This window comes from Adiantum capillus-veneris, chromosome 11 (assembly GCF_014529385.1).
Source record: "Adiantum capillus-veneris isolate H3 chromosome 11, ASM1452938v2, whole genome shotgun sequence".
Lineage (NCBI taxonomy): Eukaryota > Viridiplantae > Streptophyta > Polypodiopsida > Polypodiales > Pteridaceae > Adiantum > Adiantum capillus-veneris.
The window spans coordinates 46,438,764-46,446,960 of NC_140941.1; the positions used below are offsets into that span (position 1 = coordinate 46,438,764).

General features: G+C 42.4%; 1 pseudogene; it reads right to left on the minus strand.

Annotated features, from left to right (window-relative positions):
- Window positions 1-4,174: 4,174 nt before the first annotated feature.
- LOC147447188 (photosystem I reaction center subunit N, chloroplastic-like) lies at window positions 4,175-4,805 on the minus strand (annotated as a pseudogene).
- Between the last annotated feature and the right edge of the window lie 3,392 nt (window positions 4,806-8,197).

Consider the following 8,197-nt stretch of genomic DNA (forward strand, 5'->3'; position numbering starts at 1 on the left):
GATCCCATCTTCCCCACGTCAAGGGACTGAAGCCCAAAAGGTGTCGTTAAACATTGCCAAATTGATGAATTTCAAGTCTTCAGAAGTTAGAACCACCATCATGTCCAAACTATATAAAGACCCTGAGCTAGTCTGAGCTCTTCAAGCTTTCCTCAATGGAGAGCTGAAGTTTGGGCTACCACAATTTGCACAGATGGATGGAGCTGGGGAGATGCCAATAGAGGAGGAACACTTAGATCCACAACCCAACCTAGATGAGAACCTTGTTATAGAAATACCTGTTAACAAGTTGGGACAATACTTTGAGGGTGATGAATCCAATGCGACCATACCAATCACTACTAAGGGATTAACTGTGAAGGGAATCCTTGATGTGGCGCTGGGGTTAGCATTGTGACTAAAAATTGCTGGAAAACTATGGGAAGACCTCACCTTGCGACCACAACCATAGTAGTGAGATGGCCAATGGGTCTATTGTTAAACCTATTGGGATGCTAGAAGATCTCAAAATCAAGGTATTTGGACATAAAAATAAGAATTACCTTCATTGTTATGGATTTATCCAAGCACACTATGGCATCGAAGATGATCTTAGGACGTCCTTTCATGAGGGAAGCAAAAATGGTGCATGACTGGTCTGAAAACCATGTCTACCTGCAGTTCCAAGATTCTGTCATTCGAGTGGATCTTGTAATTGGTCGAGCACAACCCCTAGGAAACAGGTTTATAATTGATCATAGATATGACACCACAATTCACGCGTCCCCATTGTAGTATTGTTACACGTGTAAAGCAGACACTGATGTTGGGGAAGATTCTCCTTATATGGATGTACTACCTGGGATGATTGAGTCGGACAATGTGGATTGGCTCCACCTAGCAGCAACCATAGACACTTGGGGAAACAGGAGGACGACCTCGGTAACACCTGAGGGGGATGAAATGCCACCACTTGTACTCTTAAATATGCTAGAAGCAATGTATATAGCTTTTGATGACCTACAAGATGAAGGTTTGACTGGCATTGGAACTAGTAGCGCCTCACAAGACTATAGCCCACACGATTTGGGGTCAGAATCATCAATTGAAATTGACTCTGAGGACAAACCCTTCAGGGCCCAGTGGTACCCTAGATGACAATATATCCAAGGGAGCAGAAGACACAAGAAGTGATTCATCTAGTGACTCTTCACTAGAGATCGGTTGTAATAAAAAATTAGACAAGAAGAGTAAGAGATATAAGAGGCGATGATATTGAGCAAATGTGCGTGCTAAAATAAATGAAAAGAAATCTACCGCAGAATGGATTAATTATATAGGGGCATGTGATGCTCATCGGAAGTTGGTAGATAGTTGGGGTGAATACCTTCAAAGCGTTATGTGGTGTAGTCCACAACCCATTGACATCGCAAAACTAGAGTCTACAAAGAAGCCAAGGTTGAGCCGTACCATAAGGAGATGACAAAATCAAGACTTAGGTCAACAACAAAAGGAATTGGAAGTGCAATCACAGTCCACAGAACAACAGGACCCCACAAAATTACACCCTGCACCTAAACATTTCAAATACCTATACCACAGAGGAACGTAAGGTTGTGTATACAAAAGCTCAAAGAAAATCTATCGATGGGAGCAATGGAGTCTATGACGGTCCAACGATAGTTAAGGAAATAGAGTTAGCAGACCCACGAGAAGAGTCCAAAACCTGTTTTCATTGCCCAAGATCTGACAGAGACTGAGGAGTGTGTACTTAAGGAGCTTCTCAAGGAATTCAGGGATATATTTGCCTGGACATATCATGATATGCAAGGTGTTCCACCTTTCGTGGTGCAACACACAATCCCCACAAATAGCATGGCTAAACCAGTTCAGCAATGACCCTACCCAATGAATCCTAAATATGCAAAAATCATTCAAGAAGAGATTGAAAAGCTTGTGAAATGTGGATTCATATACCCTATTGAGCACTCAGAATGGGTGTCTCCAATAGTGATTGTGCCAAAAAAGAATGGGAAACTCAGAGTGTGTGTGGATCTCAAGAAGGTCAATGCCGCCACTAGGAGGGACCATTACCCCTTGCCATATTCAGAACATGTTCTTGAAAGAGTTTCAGGAAAGGAAGATTATAGCTTTTTAGATGGGTACTTTGGCTAAAATCAAATCACAATTGCGCTGGAGGACCAAGCTAAAACAACCTTTATAACCAAATTTGGAGTGTTTGCATTATTGAGTCTTACAAGATGGCAAGCGAGTTTTCCTGAGCAGCGTAAAAAACGAGCAAGTCCCTCAATAATGGTTGGAGGGTGGATAAGGGAAAACCTTTACATGTTCTCTAGAAAAAGTGAGAGGACCTCTCATGCTTAGATGTGCCCAACAATGTGCCTCTAGTCTTTAGCTCAATGGAATAGTGTCATTGTAGATATCTATTGTCTTCCACCTTCTCATTTGAAATCCCTTTCCTCATCAACCTAAGCTTGGCTTCTCTTGAAATTATTGCCTTGCATTGAATGGGCAACAAAACATGCATATCGACCAGCAAAAAGTATCGCATGTTAGAACATCATAGAAGTGCAAAGGCTTTAGGGGTTGAAACATGACACGGTGAACCTTTTTTGAGGCTAATGGGTAGGTTCTTTTTTTTTTGGGACCTGTGGGCCAAGTATTTTTTCTTGCGGGCTGTTAACAACAATCAACATTGAGGGAGCCTAGATGAGCAACCATCTTCCTTTAACTTTTTCTAGGCTTGGAAATTGCAACTTTAATGTACTTGTTGTATACGTAGACACACACACACATAGAGTGCTCTGTGTTTGTGTTTTTGGCTTCTTGAATGAGTGTGGCCTGTACGAGCTCTCTTAGTTTCCTATTGGATTTTTCTATGGATGGCGTAGATAAGCCATCCCAACAGTCCTGTTACCTTTCTTCTTGCAAGGTACATGGATATGGTGTATCTACATTGTCATGCAAGTTTTATTCACCTATAATAAAGGAAGGAGACTCTGAAGCCCAACTTGCATGGTTTACTATGGTATCCCCTTTTCAACATTTTGACTAGCATGAACCTCTACTTTCTCTTAGTCAAGTGGTTAGCATGAATCCGTGCACTATTAAAGGGATGGATGAAGCTGCTTTGAGGAGGGTTGGGATTCCTCACATGATCCACATTGATTTCGTTGGAAACCATGAGAATCATGACAGATGGGGTTTTCTCTAATTTCTTAGATTTGCTTCTAGAGCTAAGATAATATAGCAACCAAAAGAAATTAAGGATGAGCACAATGAAAACTTTGACTCCTAGTGTATGCCAATCACTACTCAAAGATTGAGCCCTAGAATTCTAATAGCAGCTTGTCTAGGAAGCTGCTGCCCATGCTTTACATTGGCGGTAGAAGAGAATGCTAGTGTGCGACGAGGGTGTAGAAGAGAATGCTAGTGACAAGGGTGGAAGAAGAATGCATTGGGTAGTTGGAGATGGTAATAAGGAGCTCATGCTTGAGGTACACACGGTAGGAATGCTAGTGCATTGTGGAAGAGATCTTCCATCATCATCAAGACAATCACCAACAAAGGAGTTGGGACACAAAAGGAGCAATATATCAGGGTCAAAGAGAGGGAGCTAGATGAAATTGTAGTGGAAGGTGATTAGAACAATCTTCTACCATAGGCTCTATGTGTGTAAGAAACATTCGATATGGAGAGCCAACACTTTTGCACTTCTACGTCAAAGTAGCATGTTGTATGCTATAGGCTTTTTGCACAAGTCTCATCGAGCTCGCCCAATGAGGTCGTCTCCCGTGGCAGCTTCATTGCAACTTGAAAAAGTCAGTGTCATGGCCGGCAAAAATAAAAGTGTGTGTAGGTGGCCGGCTAGTACAAACTCAGGAATTAAGTTGCCATGGAAACAGCAAGGAGGTGCATGCAGGGATCAAGAGGATGGCGGCCAATGCTTCTAACTGTAGATGTCTCTCTCTCTCTCTCTCTCTCTTTAATTACCAAGCCCTGTTTTTGCAATAATAATAAACACAGGTGGAAATCCAATGAAGAGATTGTGCTTGCCACTTGAACATTTAAATACAATTGAATAATATTATGGGAGGATGAGGTGCCTAAATATCTCCAAGAGTAACAACAGAAAATAACATGTCTGTATTCATCAAAATCTACTATCATTTCGACAAAGAAACTGGGGGCTCAACAATTTGCTTATGAACAAGAGGCAACTAACTGCCCAGCCCATTCAACAAATCCTCTCACCACTTCCAAAAAACATTGGATGCGCAGTTGTACTTCTCCTTGCCTTCACACTCTATCTTCAGATCATCGTAGAGGAAAGGCACATTCCAAGATCGTGGCAGTCGATAGAATTGTGGGGAAACTTGCAAGTTCCAAAAGTGACGTTATAGGCTCGCATAGCTGGTGGCAAGCTGCTTGCTGGTCGTTCAGCTCCTTGTTGGCGACTGATTTAGCGAGAAGACCTTCGATGAGGCCTACCTTGGCCTTATCGGTAGAGGCGAACTACGCATGGCCACCACCAAGTAGCAGCGCTGCTGCAAGCTTCATCGCATCTTTGCGACCCGCGATCGGCCTGGCCTCTTGGTTTCCGGCAAGACACCACTTGCGTGTTTCCACTTTTACTGCTGCTACTCGCCTTGGCTGGAGCCACGATGGTCGTCGAGCCGAAAAACAAGCTTGTGGATGAAGCTGCCATGCCTTGTTCTTTGACATCGCAACTCTGTTCTCTCTCTCTCTCTCTCTCTCTCTCTCTCTCTCTCTCTCTACGGTATAGCATGCACGAACGCACTTTGGCGGTATCACCAAGCTATCTTGTGTTGTGATGTGGCACCTTTGTGAAACCTGTCAAAACCAGTCCGCGCCGGCGCAGACTGGTTTGAGCAGGTTTCTTTACATACAATGAAGGCTTTCTCTTTTTTAATAAAATGGGCTCCAACAGGGATATTGGAAACACATTTTGAAAAAGGCTTAATAAAGAAGAATTATGAAAATGTTTTGGTTGGGGAAATGATGGCGTAGGACCTCATAGCAGTGCACTCGATGAGTGAAGGGATGTGTAAGGTAGGCATGTTGGAGCTAGTGGAAATGGTGACGGGTGGTAGGAGTGGTGGAAGCGCAAGTTGATGGAAAAGGACGGGAGGAGGCGAACACCTGGAGAGTGCATGCTATGCATTTTTTTTTGTTATCATGATGTTGCAGAAGGGAGCTATTGCAAGGGATTACCTTGGCAGTTTAACTTTTCTCTACTTTACCCACGACAAGGGTTCAATTTCCATAATTCTTAAGAAAACAAACCAAGAGACCTTGATGGAAACTCTCATGATTCATATTAAATAAATTGAAAGTAGCTAGTATGTGGTATGTGGAATTGGAGCTATATGAAGCTAGATAATCACCACATATGGTGTTGATGAAACTAGTCCAAACAATGCATGCCAGTGCAAATCGGTTGTAGCACACGCCAGTGTCACCGCCATCGACGACAGATCAAGGCAGTGCTAGGGCGGGGTCGAGAAGTGCTGCGATATTTTTTTTTAAAAAAATTGTCTTTTGGGTAAACTAAATCACATTTGTATGGAAACAAAGCTCACATGCATGTGGGAGAATCCAATGGACAGTTGCCCAAATGGGTGCGGACCTGTTTTGATAGTTGTTCAGCTTCTCCAAGTGCCAAGAACTCATTCAGACAGCTGTCTTGCTTCTCCAAAATGCCCAAGGTCCTTTTTTTCCATAAAAATGTGATCACCTTTAGTACATTCATCAATTATTAATACTTTCATATAAATGTGTTCACGTTATTAGCAAATTGAAAGTGTATGTCTCATACACATAAAAATTAAATAATGAAACAACGAGGGAATTTAATTATGTAGTCCACATCTGGTCGTGGTTCTTAAAAATGGGGAAGGGCTTCCTTGAGTCATGATCCTCTCTACAACGATCAAGTCGGTTTAGTGTCTGTCATCAAAGATACTAATGATTCTGATAATCATGTTGATGAGAGTGAGAGAACAAACATTAGGTTGGGTTCAATGATTGAAGATCCAGAGACAGCTAGGCAAGAAGCTACTTTGGAGCTTGTGCCTTTCCACATAGCACCCGAGGTGAATCCATGTGTGGATGAGGGGGATGATCTCCACCTACACGTGGATAGAGGTAAGGACATCCTAAAGACCATAAGGGTCTTCAGTTGCATTGAGTGTCCAACTACATATGTGCCTTGGAGTTACTTATGATTTTTTTGTACTTTTGTGACTTGGGGATTTTCTTAGGGCCTTGACATGTCCTCCGCTACTTTGTGGCAATTTTAGATGTGCAATCCTTTTGCATTGAGGTGTTGAGTGGTCAAATCTAGAACGACATGATTATTTTCGTTGCGCTCGCTTCAATTTGTCAAGGGTGTTGCTCATATTTTCTCGGAAATTGGCTTTGCTTGATTTTCTTTGCTCGTTGATTGGAAACCCTTGCATTTTGTGTTATGGATTTTGGCTTAACCAATGCCCCTGCTACCTTTCAAAGATTAATAAACACTGCTTTTAGAGAATATTTGAGGGAGTTTTGTGAAGCTTTCTTAGATGACCTTTGTGTTTATTCCTCTTGGAAAGAACATCTATCATGCTTACGAAAAGTGTTTGAGAAGTGCAGATTGTATCGCATGTCAATGCCAATTTTGGGTTAAACATGGAGTCATTTTAGGGCATATAGTGTCCAAAAATGGAATTTCCACAGATGAGTGCAAAATTAAAGCCACTGCTGAACTGCTACCACCTACAAACCATAAAGGAGTTCAAAGGTTCATGGGCCATGTTGGTTATTACCGACGGTTTATTTTAAACTTTGCCGAGATAGCTTGTCCTTTGTACAAGCTTCTTATTGAGTTCCAATGGACCACGGAGTGTGACCATGCTTATGAGTCATTGTAAAAGACCTTGGCTAGCGCTCCTATTCTACGAGTGCCCGATTGGAATGTAATTTTCCATGTGCATATTGATGCATCGAACTTTGCTATTGGGTGTGTTCTAAATCAACCAGGAGAACATAAACTGGACTACCCCATTAGCTTTGCAAGTCGTCAATTGAATGATGTCGAGAGAAACTACACCACTACAGAGCAAGAAGGTTTAGGTATGATATGCAGTGAAGAAATTTGGCTACTACCTTCTGGCCAACAAGTTTGTTTTCTATGTTGATCATCAAGCCTTGTTGTATCTAGTAAATAAACATTGTTCCACGGGAAGAATTACACGATGGCTGTTAATTCTCCTTGAGTTTGATTTTACCATTGTGGTGAGACCTGGTAAAATACATGTCATTGCGGATCATTTGTCTCGCATACCCAATGGTGAAGCCCCTATTGGAGTCGATGATGAGTTGCCCAATACTTCTCTATTCTTAGTCGAAACCATACCTGAATGGAGTGAGAAGATTGTGAACTTTCTAGTTAATGGTTTTCCACCCAAAGAGCTTCATAAGGACATAGCTCGAAAACTGTTAAAAGAATGTGAACCTTACTCTCTCATTGCAGGAACTCTCACTCGATACCTGCATCATGAGTGTCATCATAGCTCTAGTCCTAGTGGTATGTATGTTACATCTACACTAGAGCAGTTACAGAGTGAGCTAGTGGGCATAGGTTGAGAGTCGTCTTCTCTCACCTCTTGTATATACTAGTTGTAGGCTAGTTTTCTCGCCACTTATCGACACAGCCTTGAGTGGGAGAATGTTAGATAAAGGCGGTGTGCCTCACCGTGCTTTGCCCGTGTCCCTCGGCCAGTGTCCGGCTACCCATATTTATCTCCTTATTCTTTATACATACAAAGAATAAGGAGCTCTCACTCACAAATTTCACCACATCCTGTGTCGTGCTCTCTCTCTCTCTCTCTCTCTCCCTCTCTCTCTCTCTCTCTCTCTCTCTCTCTCTCTCTCTCTCTCTCTCTCTCTCTCTCCCCTTCGCACTCTCTGTGCACGTGCACTGCATTCGTGCACTCACAAAGACGTCTCACTTGGCCAAAGAAATGTGAAGAAACGTTGCGTTGGATTCCTAAAAAACTATTGGAAGCCCAAGGCTACTATGAAGGAAATGATCAAATCTGGGTGCCAAAACGTAAATTGTGCTCTTACTTGTCACCTGGCCCATGTGAGCCCAATCCTGTGGCTCCAAAACAAATTGAAGATTGTGGAAAGA